The sequence below is a fragment of the Symphalangus syndactylus genome, chromosome 7 (assembly GCF_028878055.3).
Source record: "Symphalangus syndactylus isolate Jambi chromosome 7, NHGRI_mSymSyn1-v2.1_pri, whole genome shotgun sequence".
Classification (NCBI taxonomy): Eukaryota; Metazoa; Chordata; class Mammalia; order Primates; family Hylobatidae; genus Symphalangus; species Symphalangus syndactylus.
The window spans coordinates 121,702,949-121,723,094 of record NC_072429.2 but is presented as its reverse complement, the minus strand read 5'-3'; the positions used below and the strand labels follow the sequence as shown (position 1 = coordinate 121,723,094).

The window sequence follows — 20,146 nt, the reverse complement described above, 5'->3', positions numbered from 1 at the left end:
CGTTGCCTGTATGCCTGCCTTTTGACATGTCACCTTGTAGAGTCCCTACACTCCCTGCACCCCCTACAGGGACTCTCAGCCATGTCACTTGCTTTGGTTCATTGGATAATAAGGATGTGATGCAAGCCAAGACCTGAAAAAGCTCTTGTACCTTTCTGCAAGAGCACCCTCGCTCCTCTGCCACTCCCATGAAATCATGCCTGGGTGAGACTGCTGGAGGATGAATGATGTGCGAAGCTTTGTCAACTCACCCGTCATCCCAACAGAGGTCATCTTAGATCAGCCAGCATCCAGAAAACCCCCTAAGATATAGCTGACTCCAGGTGAGATTAGCAGGACCCCCTCACTGACCTAGGTATGTGAGCAGTCCCAATCCAAGCTGAGATCAACTGAACCCTGTAGACTTTCATGCTAAATAAGTGTTTCTTCTTGTTCACCACTGAGGTTTGTGGGCAGTTGTCATGAAGCACTATTGTGGCAATAAATAGTTGATATACATACACACACAAACACACACATATATTTTTAAATGTAACATACCATGGCTTTGATTGTATTTTGCTACACTGTTCAAGCCTTCCTTTCTTTGCCTCTATCTTTGCTTTTGGAGGTACTGGTAAGAAATGTTTTCATTTTATACACACATGTACACACAGAACTTTTACCGACATTCTCATATTAGTCCACCCAGTGAAATCCTGATAGGAGGGAACGGAAATCTCTACGAGCTTTGCTCTCCCCCTTATGTCTCACTCTTCCTCTTCCAATCTATTTATTTTAAATAAAAATCCAATGTATATTTTAAATAAATAGGTCATATTTGTTTAAGACAAGCTCCCACTCGGTACCAAGAATCTGCCTGTTGAAGAGTCAATCAAACCAGATCATGCTTCCTTCTCCAAATACAGCCCATAGTTCCCCTCCTCCAGGTCTTAGCTCCCCCAAGTCCTCCTTCTTAGAATTCCTCCTCCACTTTCCAATCCCATCCTCTCAGTCCATGAAAATGCATCGGCCTTCAAGTCACCTGCAGCCACTTGCCCGGGACAGGCCTCCCCAGCAAGGTCCCCGTGTTCCTGGAGTACCACCACTTGTGTGCTTTTTGCGATACTGTAGTTCATGTTTTGATGAGGCAGCAAATCCAGATGAAGCTGGATTCAAATCCCCTCTTCCCAGCCTCAGGACCTAGGACAAGTTCTGCAAACCCACAGAGCCTCAGTTTCCTCATTTGCAAGGTGAGGATAACAATGATGATATAGTATCTATCTCACAGGGTTGCCTATGAAGATTAAATGATGTAGTACAACTCCAACACTTCACATAGTGCCTGGGGTGGAGTAAGCACTTACTACATGTTAGCCATTATTATAATTGTATGCATGGTACCATGGGAACTTGCAGTCCTAACTAGCATTTATTTACTGCTTACCATGTGCCCACTGTTTTAAGTATTTTAAGTACTGTTCTAGTGCTTCTTATGTGTTTATTTCATTTTAAACCTCATGGCAATGGTTAATGTAGATAGTGTTATTATCCCAAATTTATGGATGAGAAAATTGAGGCACAGAGAGGTTAAGTAAGTTACCCAAGGTCACACAGCTAATAGGTCACCCACTGCCATTGCCATCCTCTCTCCACTTTACTATAGTTATTCACTCATCTTTGCCATTGGGGATCTGGGATGTGTCTTTAATTTTTGCTTTCAAGTGCTTAGCACAGTGCCTGGCACATAAACCCACCAACATACTGATGGAGGTTACCATAGAGTGGCCTGTATGTCCTTGGTCTTTTCTCTCTTGACATTCACCCGCCTTGAGGGCAGAGGCCTGGGTCCCCCAATCCCTGCAACTGCTTGTTGCTGAATTGACTGGGTGGGACAGATGGCTCCTTGCAGAGGAAACATGGGCTTCTTCTCACCCTGGTGCACACAGGCAAGGGCTCTCTACACTCAGTCTTACAATCCAACTCGATTCAAGACAGAAAGCAAACAAGGCTTTCAGCAGCCTCAGGCGAGCAGGGGTGAAATTAGCAGATCGGTGTACAAAGGAGTGTTTAATAATGCTATCACGCTACCCCGTCCTCGTGGAGCCGTTGTGACATTCTGCATTAAAAAAGTGACAACCCTCAATTGCTGCTTGTAACCAAGGCCTGGCATCACATTGGCTCCCAGCCTCCAGAACACTTGCATTTTCTGGCCACAAACGGCATCCAGGGATCAGGGGAAGCTGATGGCTTCATGCAAAAATGTCCTGGCGGACCCTCTAAGCCCTTTGTAGTTCAGCTGCTCTTCTGCTTGTCTGTCAGGAGCATAATTTTCATTTAATATTAAGGAGCTGTTTGTTAAAATAATATTGTCATGGTAACGGGGTAAGGGGAGGGGGTGCTGAAATAGTCTGGTGCTACCCGAATTGCAGCATATTAATCAAGTACTTGGTACTATTTAATGAGCTTCCCTCTGTGCTTCCTGGTAACAATGAATTTGGAGGACCCAGGAACTTGGGGTTTGCCCCAGTTATCAGTGTCAAAGATGTGGGCTCTTATGAGTTCCTGGTGCTGTGTTGTGATGGACGGATGGAGGGAGGGAGGGATCGAGGGAGGGGTGGATGGAAGGGATGGATGGATGAGTGGGTAGGTGGGTGGAGGGATGGAGGGATGGGTGGGTGGATGGGTAGGTGGATGGATGGATGGGTGGGTGGAGGGATGGATAGATGAATGGGATAGATGGATGGATGCCAAAACCAAAATTATAGATGTCTGTGTCAGAGTTGTTTTGAAAGCTCTTCTATTTTTCAGTTGCCCTTTTACAGTGGAAATGAATTTTGCCAGAGAATTAGGGAAAAGGGGTCAGGGAAGAAAACAAGGGAAGGCAAAGATTTATCTTGCCTGAAGGGAGAGCTGATGGCAATGATAGGGAGGCAATGTAGAAAAATTCAGAGTCATGCTGCCTACGTTCCAATCCTGGTTCTGTCCCATCTCACTGTGTAACCATGGGCGGGGGACCTGCTCCCCCAGGCAGCTTCTGTTTCCACATGTGTAATAGGGGGCTCATAGGCATGCTCATCGCAGAGGATTGTTGAGGGGATTAAAGCAGATGATGCTCAGTAAATTCCAACTACCACGTCTACTACTACTGCATCTGCTGTTGCTACCAGCGCTGCTGCTGTTGCTGCAAATGTTATGAAAGCCACCACTGTGGGAAGGCCCCAAGGTGCTTTCATGACCCAAAGGTCCAATTGAGTCCTGATCATCCAGTACAGCACCCAACCCCAGGTGTGGTTGACACTACTGCCTGTGTTCTTTGTGAGGTCGGCAAACTTTTTCAGTAAAGGGCCAGACAGTAAATATTTTAGGCTTTGTGGGTCACATGCAACCTCGGTTGCATATTGTTCTTCTTTTTTTTATTTGTTTTTTACAACCCTTTAAAAATACAATACCATTCTTAGCCCACAGGCCACACAGAGACAGGCATAGTTGGCTGGTCCCTGCCCTGCTGCCTTCTGAGAAAAGACAGGAGAAAAGGAAGGCAAAGTAAAAGGATATATATATATGAGTTTTCCTTCCTCTAAAAGCAGGTTGAAGATAAGCACAAAAAAGAGAAATCTGGATCCAGGAATTTGTTTGACTTTAAAAATAAAAATAAAACCAACCATGGTGATTCAGTATAGCCTTGTCTGCTCATTTTACAGTCAAGGAAAGGGAGGCATACAGAGGTGGGGTGACCTGCCCAAGGTCACATTGCTATCAAGGGATAGAGCTGGGACATAAACCCAGGTGGTCTGGCACCTGAGAACGTCCCCACTGCCCCATGCCCCGCTGCTAATGTAGAAAAGAATCTCCATTTTCTTCTATTCTGAATCTCCTGACACCCTCTATCAGCTGACTGTCTAGAAGCTCAGACTTTAGGGTCTGGCAGAACTATGATCTACTGTTACTGGGTCTGTGGATATTATCTTGGAGATAACTGACTTTTAGGTGCCTCTGTTTTCTCAGTGGTAAAATGGGGATGTTTACTGTACCTCTTGGTGGTTATGGAGATTCAATGGCCGGGCACGGTGGCTCACTCCTGTAATCCCAGCACTTTGGGAGGCTGAGGTGGGCAGATCACTTGAGGTCAGCAGTTCGAGACCAGCCTGGCCATCATGGTGAAACCCCGTCGCTACTAAAAATACAAAATCAGCTGGGCGTGGTGGTGCATGCCTGTAATCCCAGTTACTCAGGAAGCTGAGGCAGGAGAATTGCTTGAACCCCAGGAGGTGGAAATTGCAGTGAGCTGAGATTGTTCCACTGCACTACAGTCTGGGTACCAAGAGCAAAACTCTTGTCAAGGACTTAGCAAATGGTATTGAGTGAGTGCTGGATGAATATTAGAACTGATGATTATAACAATGCTGTGGTAGGCAGAGTAATGGACCCCCAAAGATTCCTGTGCCCTAATCCCTGGAACCTGTGAATCTTTTATGTTAAATGGCAAAGAGGAATGAATATTGCAGATGGAGGTAGTCAGTGATCTCAACGCATGGTTCACAGTCAGTTACAGATCCAACTCCTTGTCTACTCTTTCCCCCTTCTCACAACTGCACTTGACTAGTCTAAAAAAGACAAGACTGCAGATGGAATTAAGGTTGCTAATCATCTGACCTTAAGATAAACAGATTATTCTGGATTATCAGGGTAGGCACAAGGTAATCATAAGAGTCCTTTAAAGATGTAGGAAGCCAATGAACATCAGAGTCTGAGAAACTGCATGTTCTCATGTTCTACAGCACGAGAAAATCTCAACCATCCATTGCTGGCTTTGAAGATGGAAGGGGGCCCTGAGCTAAGCAATTCAGGAGGCCCCTAGAAGCTGGGAAGCAAGAAGATGGATTCTCCCTGAGAGCTTCCAGGAAGGAGTACACTTTGTCAATACTTTGTCACCTTCAGCTCAGTGAGACCCATTTCGGACTATGACCTCTAGTACCATAAGATAATAAACTGGTGTTAAGCCTAAGTTTGTGGGAATTTATTATAGCAGCCATCAGATCAAATACATTGTTGTCTGCAATATAAACCAGAGAACTCACCAGAGTGGGAGTATCACCTGAAGCAAAGATGGCATCCTGCACCGGCCACAGGACGAGGGGCCCTTCTCTGCATGCCCGCTCTGATGCTGCTCAACCAGTGACCATCTACTGATGCTGCACAGGGGCCAAGTATGGGCAGGCACCAGCCCAGGGGCTGCAGGGGAGTGGAGAGAAGTGGAAGCATACAGAGGACACTGCCCGAGTCCCCCGGGGAGATGACACTTCTGCACGTGGGGTTAGCATGCTACAGAGGGGGACCTACATGTGGAATATCACTTCTGTGAAAATATTCCACTGCCTAGCCTTCATTCTCACATGTGTTCTGGACCACAAAGGCCAGCTCCAGGTTCAGTGCTCCCCACTGAGTCTGCTCTGAGAATTACCACCACGGTCACTCCTTTTTCTTAACGACTGGGCTTTTAAGGCAGTGCAGGACCTACATATGGTAATTTGGCTTTGGTTTCTTCTCTCTCCCCAATTTCCTCACCACTCATTCTTGGTCCATGTGGTCCCACAATGCCCGGTGAGAGTGCGTGACACAGGCCTGGCCAATTGGCACCGTGCACCCTTTGGCTCCAGCAGTTGGCTTGGGGATAGACAGGTGACTTCAGTTTCTCAATTCCAGGGCATTTGCTGGGAGCACTGTGGCAGCACAGCCTTCTTTCTATGGGGGTTGCTGAGAAAAGCTGCTGGCTGTCGGTGGGGGAAACCTGTCTGAGTAAATCCCACACAGAAGAAAGCTGAGCCGAGAGATGGAGAGACACGACGCCTGCAGACATTGCTTAGATCCAGCTGGGCGCAAAGCCAGGCCAGCTCAGACTTTTCAATTACACGAACGAACCGCCTTTTTGTTTTACACTTATGTCAATTTGAATTGGATTTCCATCTTGTAACCAAAAGTCTGACTAATATAATCAAATACCAACTTAAGTATTGGTATCTACGAATTATAGGTGTTTTCATTTCCTTGGCCAAGAAACTTTGAGCTCTGAAATATCACGGAATGGGGGGTTAGGCCAGGGCACTTAGGGCACAGTTTTAGCTGGACTGCAGAGAAGGATGAAGTGGCCTCTCTCACTGCTTTCTTCATTTCTTTGGTTTAGCTTAGCCACACTGAGTCCACTCCTAATACTGGAGGAAGAGGCAAAGGAAGCCTCTTATGCTATTGAATGGGGCCTGGTTTGAACTTGCACCTGAATCTGTAGATGGACCAAATGCCTACATCGGGATTTTCATGTCTAGTCCATGAAGGCGAAGTGAATTTCATACGAGTGGCACGTGGGGCAGTTGTAGCTCTGCGAACTGATGGAGATACTGCTTTGGGTCCTGCGTCTTAAATGCTGATGCTGACTCAGGGTTCTGTCTTCAGCCCAGCAGTCTTCTATCTCTGAGCTGTCCCTGAGCGAGTTCAGTCACCCCATAGGTTCACCTGTCACCTCCATCAGCTGTCTGTGCATCTTTTTTCTTCGCCCACAGACCTGAAGGATGCAGCATGTACCCACTGGTCATGGAGATACCTGCCTATGCTGATTTTTCATAGGACAGCAGGACTGCAGGGGCCAGGGTCAGGGCTATAGTGCAGTTGGGTAGGATGATACGCTTTGAAAAGAACCCGGGTGATGCCCATTTCTTCCTCCTTAGGAACACACCTATAGGTTGGTAATCACCAGCCTGTATGTGCTATTGACTCCCAACACATCTATCCCTTCCTGAGCTTGTTTCTATGCTCCAGGCCCATGTTGGACATCTCTAGGATGATAAACACTAATCCTAAACTCAGTTTCAATGCTAGTACTAATGTAATGGAAACTCGCACTTAGGAGCACTCCCTCTGTACCAGACATAGTTTTTTTTTTTTTTTTTTTGCCCTGAGAAAGGAATTTATTATATTTAAAGGGCATATATATATATATATATATATATATTATACTTTAAGTTCTAGGGTACATGTGCACAACGTGCATGTTTGTTACATATGTATACATGTGCCATGTTGGTCTGCTGTACCCATTAACTCGTCAGTCATTTACATGAGGTATATCTCCTAATGCTATCCGTCCCCCCTCCCCCCACCCCACAACAGGCCCTGGTGTGTGATGTTCCCCTTCCTGTGTCCATGTGTTCTCATTGTTCAATTCCCACCTGTGAGTGAGAACATGCAGTGTTTGGTTTTTTGTCCTTGCGATAGTTTGCTGAGAATGATGGTTTCCAGCTTCATCCATGTCCCTACAAAGGACATGAACTCATCATTTTTTATGGCTGCTTAGTATTCCATGGTGTATATGTGCCACATTTTCTTAATCCAGTCTATCATTGATGGACATTTGGGTTGGTTCCAAGTACCAGACATAGTTCTTAACACTGTACATGTGCTGATCCTAAAAGCCTTCTCAGGTAGGTAATAATCACTACACAATCCTCATTATGCAGATAAGGAAACTGAGGCTCAGGAAAGTTAAACGATCTCTCCAAGGTTACACAGCTAGTGCTTGGCTGGGCCAGGATGTGAATTGAAGCTACGTCGACTCCTGAGCCTACCTGCTTAACTGCTACTCCATGCTGCTCCCCGTCCTGCCCGCACCAGTTCATCAAATGCAACGCTCCCAGAGCCTTCGACACCAACTGCCACTTTTTCTGCATTTGTCCACTACTTGGTTAACAAGATCAGTCTCTTAGATTCTCAAGCCAGGAACCTGAGGCTCACTCTGGACCTGTCCTTTCTCACTTTCTATCTTCACATCCAGTCCATTCTTTCTCTGAATTGGTGTTCTGGAGTGAGTTCCCCGCTCCATTTCTGCTGTGACTGGCTCAGTTGAGAGGGTCACTCCCTCTCTCTGGGGCCATCGGAACAGCCACCATCTCCTCATTGCTTCCTTGTCTTTGGCTTCTCCTACCTGCAATGCCATCTGCACTCTGACCAGCTCATCTTTCTTTCTTTCTTTCTTTCTTTCTTTCTTTTTTTTTTTTTTTTTTTTTGAGATAGAGTCTTGCTCTGTCACCAGGCTGGAGTGCAGTGGTACAATCTCAGCTCACTGCAACCTCTGCTTCCTGAATTCAGGCAGTTCTCGTGTCTCAGCCTCTCAAGTAGCTGGGATTACAGGCACCTGTCACCATGCCCAGCTATTTTTTTTATTTTTTATTTTTAGTGGAGATGGGGTTTCACCTTGTTGGCCAGGCTAGTCTTGAACTCCTGACCTCAGATGATCCACCCGCCTTGGCCTCCCAAAGTGCTGGGATTACAGGCGTGAGCTACCGTGCCTGGCACCAGCTCACCTTTCTAAGCCCAAGGTTGCATAATATCACTCCCTTGGTTAAAAACCTTTGAAAGCCACTCATTGCTTCCTGCAAACAGCTCCACCCTGAGCACGGCACCTGAGAGTCTCTGCGGTCTGCCTCATTGACCTTGCCCATCTCAATTGCCATGTGCTCCTCCATGAGGTTCTACCTGCTCTAGCAAACTCAGACTCTCCAAAGCCTCCAAATGTCCAAGCTTTGTCCACCTCTGCCACCTCTGCCCAGGTTTCTCCTCCTTCAGGGTCTAATTGAAAGCCTCCCTGAACCCACAGGCAGAATGAAAGACTTTGATTCTGTGGGTAGGAAACTTACCATCTTGCTGAGGTCAATCCATGATCAATGACATACTGACTTCTGTGTTCATTTACTTACTGTTTTTACTAACACTTTTCCTCTGTGGGGGACGCTACCACAAGCACCTTCCACAGACTCATTTAGTCATCCTAACTACCCTATGAGGGAACCCATTTTATAGATGAAGAAGGCACAGCACATGCAAGTTAGATAACTCATCCAGAATCACAGGACTAGCAAAGGTGGAGCTGAGATTCTAACTGAGGAGCAGTCTGGCTCCAAAGTGCACACTCTCGATGGCTCTGCAATATTGCCTGACACTGGATGTGTCAACTGTAAGATCCGTGGATGCTCAGAGAGGAGACCGGAGCCTCAGAGGAGGCTGTGGGACCTGCATGGAGTTCTGATGCCCCTGCCTGGGCCTCCAGGCGACAGCTCCCTGAGGGAGCCTGTGTTGGCCATGCACTCTCATCTCAAGGCCTTCTCTCCAGCCCCATGGTGTCCCCCAGCTCCATCCTCAGAAGGGAAGAGTCTGAGGCTGGATAAGAATGAAGAGAGGTACTTGGGAAGCTGAGGCAGGAGAATGGTTTGAATCCAGGAGGCGGAGGTTGCAGTGAGCCGAGATTGCGGCACTACACTACAGCCTGGGCGACAAGAGTGAAACTTTGTCTCAAAAAACAAAACAAGACAAAAACAAAAAAGGATGAGGAGCGGGATACACCACAGGGCAGCCACACTAGGGAGACTGGGAGGGCGGGATAGGGTTACATTCCTCCTTCTGCCCTGCCCATGGAGCCTTGGAAGACCACTGGCCACCCCATCTCCTGGGAAGGAGGCAGGTAGCTCCTCAGGTAAGGGCAGAGCACAGGCTGTGGAGAAGTTCTGCTCTAGGCCTCGGGAGAGGACAAGAGAGAAGAGGAGGGTTGTGCACCCCAGCTCACCAGGTTGCAGGCCAGAGAGGATTGGGGGCTGATGCTTGAGGTGGCTGGAATAAAGGTGCACTTGTCTGTTGTCTGCCTTAGAGCCCCAGCTCTCAGTCAATAACCCAGGAGTCCTAATGAGTTTCAGTTTCTGTGATCAGGGGTGCTGCTCCTCCAGCCATGCAGGTCCCTCTCCCTGCTTCGCATAGATTTCATTAGTCTTGATTTTTCTTCTTTTCCAATATAGGGTCTCACTGTTGCCCAGGCTGAAGTGCAGTGGTGTGATCGTAGCTCAGGGCAACCTTGATCTTCTTGTCTCATGCAATCCTCCTGCCTCAGCCTCCTGACCATAGGTGGGCCCTGCCATGTCTGGCTATTTTTTTTTTTTTTTTTTTTTTTTTTTTTTTTTTTTTTTTTTTTTTTTTGAGACGGAGTCTTGCTCTGCCGCTTAGGCTGGAGTGCAGTGGCGCAATCTCGGCTCACTGTAAGCTCCGCATCCTGGGTTCTCGCCATTCTCCTGCCTCAGCCTCCCAAGTAGCTGGGACTACAGGTGCCCGCCACCATGCCCGGCTAATTTTTTGTAGAGACGGGGTTTCACCGTGTTTGTCTGGCTATTTTTTAAAGCATATTTTGTAGAGACAGGGTCTCCCTATGCTGCCCAGGCTGGTCTCAAACTCTTGGGTTCAGGTGATCTTCCCACCTCAGCCTCCCAAAGTGCTGAGATTATAGGTGTGAGCCTCTGTGCCCAGCCTTGATTTTTCTTTTTTTAAGTGTTAACTTAATCTTTCTCCTGGAGATTCTGAGACTAAAGATGAAAGAAGATTTTCATTGCAAACTTCTTACCCATTATTAATAAGTAAAGCCCATCCTTCTGACACATGGTTGGTGTCAGTTTGGCGTTAGATCACCTTTCCTGTCCTGACTCTCCCGACAATGGGAATGGAATTCAGGTGTGGACACTTGCTGTGTTGAAGGAAAGATGTGGAATAGCCGAATCACCGTATGACTGTCTCTACTAGAGAAACCCGCTAAAAGGCTCAATCGTCTTACAAAGACATTCGTCCACATGCATGTCAGGACCCTTGGAGCTATTCCACCCAGAAGACCAGAGCAGAGGAACTCAGGCTGAAGAAGTGGACATTTCCCATTGAAGGATCATCAGCAATAAAAAGGAAGAGCCTCTGAAAAACTAACAGGAGTCATTTGAAAAGTATGATGCTATTTTAAAAAAAATCTATCTGTAACATCATTTCTTGAACATATTGCAAGAAAAAAGCTATGCTTTCAGTGTGAAGATAGATGGGAGGTGGTACGGGGGAAAAGAGATAGCATTTCTTGACCATCTTTTGTGAGCGAGGTTGCATGCTATGTCTCTTACACATTTTATCTCATTTACTCTCCCAAATAACCCTGTGAGATGTATTATTTCCCCATTTTACAGATCAGGAAACTCAGGGGAAACCTACTTCTGGACTATTTTGTCTCATTTTCTGCATATAACTCTGGAAAAACAGCTTATTCCCAGCTAGTACAAAGTTACTCTAATTCAAATTCCCTGACAATTTGAAATAGAAGCAAAGCTGCCCATTGAATGATTTTCTACTTCAGAAAACACACTGATTTTGTTAGAGTTTCAGTGGTATTTATTCCTAAGCATGCAAAAAGAGTAAGTGGCCTAAAAGTACAGGTCAGGTGCATTCAGCCACGTGGTCAGACTTGCTAAGCACAGGTCCTGCGGCTCCTGCATTAGCACCAGTTGGTTAGCTGGGCTGAGCTGAGTTGAGTCTGTGGACTGAACGGTAAGAAGGCTCACCTGCCTGCAGGAAACACCCTGGGCTGAAGACTTTTCACTCATTTGAGTTGCTCCTAAAGTGGTCCAGATTAATGAGGTTTGACTACATGATGAAACCCTGTCTCTACTAAAAATACAAAAAAAAAAAAAAAAAATAGCTGGGCATGGTGGCAGGCACCTGCAATCTCAGCTACTTGGGAAGCTGAGGCAAGAGAATTGTTTAAGCCCAGGAGGTGGAGGTTGCAGTGAGCTGAGATCGTGCCACCCCACTCCAGCCTGGGTGGCAGAGTGAGACTCTGTCTCAAAAATAAAAAATAAAGAAATTGTTTTGTCTAGAGATGCCAAAAAGTGGCAGGAATGCTATAGTTCTTTCTGCCTCCTCAGCAGACATCAGTAATCCACTGCAGCATACTCTTTCCTGGATATGCCTCGACACCCTTCTCAGCATAGTGCCCCTGGCAGCAATGACCAGTTGATCCCCTCATGCCATCCCTCTTCCCACCCAAGTTGGAAGTGAGGCTGTGGCCACCTGGCAGATGTCAGGGGGGTTCATGGGAAAAGGAATCTAGAATAGTTTTAGATCCCCTAGGCAAAGGCGCTGTGTTTGTGTCATATACAATTTTGGTTTATGTTACAATTCTGCTACCCACTAGGGTCTGGGTGAGATGGGGTGAGGGAGCCAAAGGCAGGCCACTAAACAAGCTCATTCTGTAACTCCAGGTCTACCACTCACATAAGAAATGTAACCCTGACAAATGTTTCAGGCGAATGCAATTGTTATCTGAAATATGCTCCAAATCCTGGGGTGGTGGGGAGTGCCTTTTGCAAAGTGAATCATCACTATGGGAATCTGGCGACATGTTATCTGTCTTCCAGCCATGGAGACAGCCAGACCTCACTGGGGAAGGAACAGGGAACTGTGTGGCTTGAGACCACACTACCCAAGCTGGGGTCCTAAATGATTCTCCATCTGTATCAATGGAATCTTTCTTTTGTGCTGGTGTTTCGCAGTCTTCACGACTACTTCCGGGAGGGAAGGAGGATAGTAAGGGTGTCCCCATTCACTGGGAAAAAGGGATGCTCTGAGAGGTCACACGACTCTCCAGGAGGCCCACAGCTAGGAATAAATAGCAGAGCCGCCTCTGCTTTCAACCAGAAGGGACCAGGAGCCAGGAGGAAAAACAGTGCCACCCTGACAGCCTTCCACAGCATCTCCAGCTTAGAGGATGTGCTAACCGGCAGGGATTGCTTCCTTGACCCTGCCCTGCAGCTATGCCAGGGCTTCTGACTCCCAGCCCAGTGCTCTGTTCTCCAACCTACACTACTTTTTCCTGTCCCATCATTGGGCTTTAATCTGGGCTCATGTCCCACATCTAGAATATGGACTAATATTTATTGAGCACTTACTATATCCCAGCAGCTTCATGTGAATTAACTCATTAAATCAGACTATCACTATCTCCATCTTAGGAGGAGACTGATGCATAAGGCCCCACAGCTAGTGGAAGGGCTGGGATGGGAATCTGGCATTCTGACTCCAGGGGCCATGCTCTAAACCACAGACATTGCCTCCCTGGGCTGCCTCCTCATCACTATATTTGACAATCATTTACTGAGCACCCACTATGTGCCAGGTTCTGTGAATACAAGCACACAGCACCTGTTCTCAAAGCTCAACTGCTTAAAGACTTGCCAAGCTGGCCGGGCGCGGTGGCTCACGCCTGTAATCCCAGCACTTTGGGAGGCCGAGGCGGGCGGATCACGAGGTCAGGAGATCGAGACCATCCTGGCTAACATGGTGAAACCCCGTCTCTACTAAAAATACAAAAAATTAGCCGGGCGTGGTGGTGGGCACCTGTAGTCCCAGCTACTCGGGAGGCTGAGGCAGGAGAATGGCGTGAACCCGGGAGGCGGAGCTTGCAGTGAGTGGAGATCGCGCCACTGCACTCCATCCTGGGCGACAGAGCAAGACTCTGTCTCAAAAAAAAAAAAAAAAAAAAAAAAAGACTTGCCAAGTCACAGTTCAGTCCTCTCCTCTCCCGCCTTTCCCCGGCCCCCCCGACGGCAAACAGGGCTCAGCTGAATATACAGCCAGTGCACAACCACTGTCAAACTCGATTCCCATCCAGGCTGTCAGTTTCTTAAAGCAAAACACCATCTCTGGCCTCCCACAGAGCCCTGCCCTCAGGGGCCCTTAGTAAATATTTACTGTTGCAGCTGACCCAGACCCCAGGGGAAGAAGACCCAGTTACAAAGCACAAAGGAACCCGTGTGCTCACTATTCAGACCCTCCCAAGCGCAATGGGTGTCCCTCCTGCGTAACTTCCCCATTTTGTGTCTGGAGTGCAATTTTTCTCACGCTCAGTGGGTCAGGTTTTGGCCACTGGAGTATGTGGTACTGCCCCTGCCCAAGGGCCCACCATTCCAGGTGAAGCTGAAGCCAAGCCACCTGCCTGGGCCACACCCGCTTTTGCTTTCTCTGGGGCCCTGAGGAGTGGGGGGTGGGTGAGTCTTGCCACCTGTTTCCCCATGCCTTTTCCTCTTGTCTATGTGGTCTGGATCTTGGGCCGAGTCCCTTGATGGCATGACTAGCCCCAGTAACTCTTTTGGTGGTTCTGGCATGAGAGAGGTTTCCCAGAGCCTCTGAGCAAAACCCTCATCATGCTTTGAGAGTTGCCCCCCGGACCACGTACAGTAGGTGTTTGGGCTCATGTCTATGATATGTGCATTGTCTGGCATTAGCTCAGGTACAGCCAGCCAATGGGCAACAACGTAGGAGAGACCCGAGGGTCATCTCATCTGGTGGCTTCCAAACAGTTTTATAGGAGAACCTGCACCTAAAACGGAGGCAATGCTAAGCATCTGCAGGCACGAGTTCAAATGCTTCCCTCATTCAGACTTTCCCTACACTCCCTCCCTCCTCCCACTGCCTGTCCCTCACAGCATTCTAGATCACCAGGGAACAGGGTCTGTAAAACATTGCACTCTCCCCTTCGACATGTCCCACAGACATTTCTCCAGCCTCTGCATGAATTCTGCCAGCGACAGGGAACTCACTCTACTCCCCAAGTTTTCTATTGCACTCTTGCATAGCTCTTCCGTTAGGAATGTTTCCTTAGGTGGAGTCAACAGCTGCCCACCTCTGTCCTCCTCATGACAGTCCTTCAAATGTGCACAGGGGGCTTTCCTGCCTCACTTTAGCACTGTCTCCTCAGGGCCATGGTTTCCCAACTGGTGTGAGCCAGATAGCTCCCTCTCTGTTCTAAGAATATCTCCCTAGCCCTGGCTAGAGGTTTGCCGGAAACACTTCTGAGCACATGCCCTCTGGATGGTGAGTCTCGGCTGCTGTCATCAGAGCAGAGGGAGGACAGCCCGGATACCTGCAGGCTCCAGTGCTCCTGGGGAGGGATTGGCAGGAACCCAGTGGATTCCAAGGGACTCACACCTAGATTCTCAGCCCTGTGCTGTTTCCAGGTACACGTGCATGGAAATACAGTTTCAGAGCTGCCAGAGCTCAGCTGCCCCAGCCCCTCCCATCCCTCTCCTTTCCCTTGTTGAAATCCAGCCTAGGCCCCACGACTGCCAAATGCGACAGTACTCACCGGTCCCGTGTTGCTCACATCCTGGGAATCTTTTCATTCCAAGAGCAGTCGGTACATCCAGATCTACAGGGGACAGAAACTCAGTGTCAAAAGCAGGGCAGAGCAATTGGGTGTCCATCTCTTTTCTAGCAGGATGGGGTCAATGGGGGACTGGGATGGAGGTGGGGAAGATGAATGAAAAGGAAATGGTGAGGACTGAGCCGCTCATTAAACCAACCTCAAAATCTCTGGGCTTTGTGGCGATTCTGAGAAAGAAAAAAAGAAAAAGACCCTAGCCCTGGATGAGTCAGCAGCTTGTGGAGAAGCAGGCTTTCTAGAAGAGCAAAATGAAAGGCAAAATCGGCGGGTGTAGGGGTGCGGAAGGCCTCTCTTTAACCTCACTCAGAGTCTCCTCGAGTCTTCCTGGCAGCAGCCCTTCATGGTTGCATTTTGGTGAGGGCGAAGGGGGAAAGCTCTGTGCTCAGGCCTCAAGTCGAAAAGATACTGCAGTCCTTAAAACAAAAGCCCCCAAAGCGTATTTATATCCTGGGAGACTCCTGCCAAGCGAACCCCGTGTGCTTTGAAAATTCCTCGGGAGAGCTGTAGCTGCAAGAAAAAGGCATGTGTCCGGTTCTGAGGATGTGTTCACAGCACGGCAAGTTGGGGCCTGAGCCCTAGAGGTTTAACCACGCAGGGCAGAGGCCACCTGCGGCGCACATGTGCACGGAGCAGCCACCGAGCCAGGGAGCTGCGGCGGAGGGCACACCGTTCTCACTCCCCACGCCCAGCCCGCCTTGAAAGCCAAACTTGTTTTTTCTTGTTTCCCTGAGAATTCTGAGGTGGGCAGAGCTTTCTCTTTTCATCCATTCCTGTTTTCAAAGGAGAACCTTCTGGCTGAGGGAAAGAAAACTTTCAGGTGGCAGATTCTGTTGACTGAGTACTTACCACGCGCCAGGCCCCTCGCACACCTGACCTGGGGTATTACTATTCAAGGGTGCAATCATACCGGCTGGGAGCTTGCTGCACATGCAGAGTCCCAGGCCCCACCAAGCCCTACGGTATGGGAGCAGCCTGTATTTTAACAACACCTTCAGGTGACTCCTGGGCAGGTTAAAGTCTGCAAAGCGCTGATGTTATCATTCTCTTAATCATGGAAGGAAGGAAGTTGCAGCCCATTCTCCACGTGGGGAAACCGGCTCCAAAAGTGACAACTTGCCACCATGGCTGTGGACCTGGTGAGTGGTCGGGCTCAACCAAAGCCACGTTCATGTGGTTCCAAAGCCTGTGTTCCTTTCCACTGTACTATCTGGGGGAAGGAGTAGTCAGACCTGGCTTTGTGGGAGTGGCTGAGGGAGGGGTCCTAGCCACAGGTGGTGGGTGACTGGAGTCCTGGAGGTGAGTGGTGGCCTCAGGTATCGGGCAGAGCACTCAGGGAGGGAGGCACTGAATACTGGCCACAGGCTTCCCTGCTCCTCAGTTTTGTCAAAGGCCAGCAAAATTCCCCCGTTGAAAGTTCTGGGCCTCCTTCCTGCAGGGGAATTCGAGCTTCTGCAGTTAATTCCAGTGATTAATTTACTTTGATTCCAAGAAGTTGAGCGCTTTTGTCCACTGCCCTTTAGAACTAACCATCCGGTGGGAGGAGGCGCCCCAGGAGACAAGCTAACCTGAGCATTCCAAGCACTGACCTGTGAGAAGAACAATACTCTCCAAAGTCCTTCATAGCTTAGAAAGAGCTTTTTATCCACTAGCCAATCAGCTCCTTACTTTTTAAGGGGCATGTCACTAGCCCTATTTCGCAGTTGGGAAAACAGAGAGGTTAACTTACTTTCCTGAGGTCACACAGTTATCAGACAGGCTGGGGAGACTATCCTCTGACTCCAGGCCCAGAGGTACAACCAGTGTGGTCTAGCTGCTCCTGATGAGGAGGGGGACATTACAGCATAGATTTATGATACTCTACATTAGCGTCTCCCAACTCCATATGCTCTTGCTCCACACTCTGCTTGTAAAGTGAATTTACTAAGTAGACTCACAGACCAAGAGGAAAACAGTCCATAACCCATGCAGGGTGCATGACCAGTACTTTTCTCAATGTAAACTAGACAGCTGGCATTCTTATCAATGAGTCATGTGTTATATTAGACATCATTCATTCTACTGCACTTGCTTCCATAAGACAGTTCAGCTAAGTTAAGATATACAGCGGAATGATGTCCATAAAATGTGGAAGTAGTATTGGCTCTTAGGCAAATGTTCCCAGCACATTAATGTTTTGCATCACCAAGTAACAGCAGCTGGATGCAAAGATCCCTGACACAGCTGAGTGCAGTAAGCCATAGATGACTCCATGCTGTCCATGACACCCGCTCATTCCATGTTCTTCCTCTTGGCTCAGTGTGGCCATGTGCTGTCTTAGAAGAGTTTGTTGCTCACTTCTCCCTGATATTTGTGCAAAGGCCATGTTAGACCACTCCTCTCTGATAGTGTTTTTTTTTTTTTTTTTTTTGAGACGAAGTCTCGCTCTGTCTCCAGGCTGGAGTGCAGTGGCGTGATCTCGGCTCACTGCAACCTCCACCTCCCGGGTTCAAGCAATTTTCCTGCCTCAGCCTCCCAAGTAGCTGGGACTACAGGCATGCACTGCCATGCCCGGCTCATTTTTGTAGTTTTAGTAGAGATGGGGTTTCACCATGTTGACCAGGATGGTCTTGATCTCCGACCTCATGATCTGCTCGCCTCAGCCTCCCAAAGTGCTGGGATTACAGGCGTGAGCCACCGCGCCCAGCCCTCTCTGATACATTTCAGCAAAGCCTGCAACTGCTCTTGTACCTGTAACTTCCGATGAAGATCTGTCCGCTCCTGCCTCCATAACTCGGCTGCCTCAAACCTTCTCTAGCCACTTACCTTCAAGTTCCCCTTTTGGTTTGTAAAACATAGCCCTATGGTTACTCAGGTCCTAAAGTTACTCATGTATTTTTAATTCAGAATTTAGCATGCCATTTTAACTGTGCTATAATCATCACTAGGATTGTGGTTTGTTAAAGAGTTGCATGAATTGTGAGTCGTGTGCTGCAACCTTATTGTCTCCCAAATCTCTGTGATTTTTGAGTTTTTCAGAATGCAAAGATTTACAGAAATGCATATATAGTTAGTAACAGAAATGCTTGCATAATGCAAGTTACATTATAGGTACTGATATGGTTAGGCTTTCTGTCCCCACCCAAACCTCATCTTGAATTGTAATCTCCACAATCCCCAGGTGTCAACGGAGAGACCAGGTGGAGGCAATTGAATGATGGGGGTGGTTTTCCCCATGCTGTTCTCATGATAGTGAGGGAGTTCTCATGAGATCTGATGGTTTTATAAGGAGCTCTTCCCCCTTTGTTCAGTGCTTCTCCTTCCTGCTGCCTTGTGAAGAAGGTGCCTTGCTTCCCCTTCCACCACGATTGTAAATTTCCTGAGGCCTCCCCAGCCATGCTGAACTGTGAGTCAATTAAACCTTTTTCCTTTATAAATGACCCAGTCTTAGGCAGTTCTTTATAGCAGTGTGAAAATGGACTGATACAGATACTAATGTCAATATAGAACTTAAATATATATATATATAGTTATTAGACATTGAACATGTTAATATTAAATATTGAGTATATTAAATATCTAACAATAATTCATTGGGTACCCATATATCTGATTCTGTGCTATGCACCAGATAGACATAAATAAATAAAACCCAGTCCCTACCATTAAGAAACTCATGGCATACAAAAGGGGAAAGACAAATAATAGACTGAGTGGGAGACGGTACAATGTATAAAGAAGGGGTGCAAGACAGGGACAGCTAACAGGCTCCTTACCTGTGTCAGGGCAAAGGTCACGCTCCCCACCCCATGGCCTCTGTAGCTCTGTGAGGCTGGTGCCTGCTCATCTCTCCCCACTCCCCTCCCCTCCTCCAATCCCCCCACTATTCCTGGCTCACTGCCTCCTTCTACTTTCTTGAACCCATCATGCTCCACAGCCACACAGCTAGCCATGCTAGTCCCTCTCTCAAATGATCTGCCTCACTCTTACCCTAATTAATGCCACCTTCCTCTGCAGGATTGAGGGAGGTGATACATATTAAGTGCTTAGAAGAGTGTGAGCAGGTGTTAGCTGTTCTTGTTATTGACAATACCTGTTATTATCCTCAACTGACTAGGCAGCAACTGGAGTACACAAGGGCAGAGTGACTTGGCTGGGGCTGCACAGTGAATTATTCTTAGAGCTGGGGACTCTCACTTAATCAGTTCTGTTTTCTCCATTTATCCTTGAACCCAGCGCCGCACCATCACCCCGCTAGACCCCAGTAGATCCTAAGCAGCATGGTGGAAGGAGCGCTAGTCTTGCAGGGCTGAGTCTTGTCCCGCTTCTCTCACACATGTGTTCTGTGTCCTTATGCCAATCACTTCTCTTCCGGGAACTTTGGTTTCCTCCTCAGCTGGGCAGGGCTCTAACCAGAGCTGCCTCCTTGGGTTGTGGAGGGGAATCCAAGGCCACAGTGCATGCCGAGTGGAGCCTACTGTTTCTGCACGTGGAAGGCAGCGGCTCTCATTAGGAGTTAACCTGAATTGGGCCGGGCTCAGTGGCTCATGCCTGTAATCCCAGCACTTTGGGAGGCCGAGGCAGGCAGATTACCTGAGGTCAGGAGTTTGAGACCAGCCTGGCCAACACGGTGAAATCCTGTCTCTACTAAAAATACAAAAATTAGCTGGGCGTGGTGGCACATGCCTGTAATCCCAGCTACTTGGGAGGCTGAGGCAGGAGAATTGCTTGAACCTGGGAGATGCAGGTTGCAGTGAACCAAGATTGTGCCACTGCACTCCAGCCTAGCCAACAGAGTGAGATTCTGTCTCAAAAAAGAAAAAAAAAAAAAAAAAAAGGAGTTAACCTGAATCATAGGGCTTTTTAGTGCCCTCTGAGCTCCACATGCACACACATTTCCAACCTTCCTGGCTCAGGACTCCTTTTGCCAGAAATTACTGGTCATATGGAGAAAATCACAATAAGGAAAAATAAGCCAGCGGCATTTTCCCCATGAGTCCCCACATATTCCCTTTTGGCCTAGTTTAAGCCTGTGCCAGGCACCAGAAGGGGGCGAACCAGGGAAGCGACTTTAAAGGCCTGTAGAAGAGAAATGCCCTCCCCAAGGGTCACTCCTTCTTACGAAGTTTA

The 20,146-nt window shown here is 48.0% G+C and overlaps 1 protein-coding gene and 1 pseudogene across 7 annotated transcripts in view; one reads left to right on the top strand and one right to left on the bottom strand.

Annotated features, from left to right (window-relative positions):
- Positions 1 to 20,146, bottom strand: part of ZHX2 (zinc fingers and homeoboxes 2) — a 268,568-nt gene that overhangs the window by 168,817 nt on the left and 79,605 nt on the right. For 6 of the 7 annotated variants that reach the window (XR_008659078.2, XR_010121751.1, XR_008659079.2 and 3 more), the window contains exon 2: positions 14,963 to 15,025. The exons of the other annotated variant lie outside the window; for it this stretch is intronic. The gene's annotated coding sequence lies outside the window, so the exon portion shown is untranslated. The remainder of the gene's footprint in view (positions 1 to 14,962; positions 15,026 to 20,146) is intronic. 7 annotated transcript variants of the gene reach the window in all.
- The window catches only part of LOC129485779 (transcription factor NF-E4-like), a 32,450-nt pseudogene continuing 28,465 nt past the window's right edge, over positions 16,162 to 20,146 (top strand).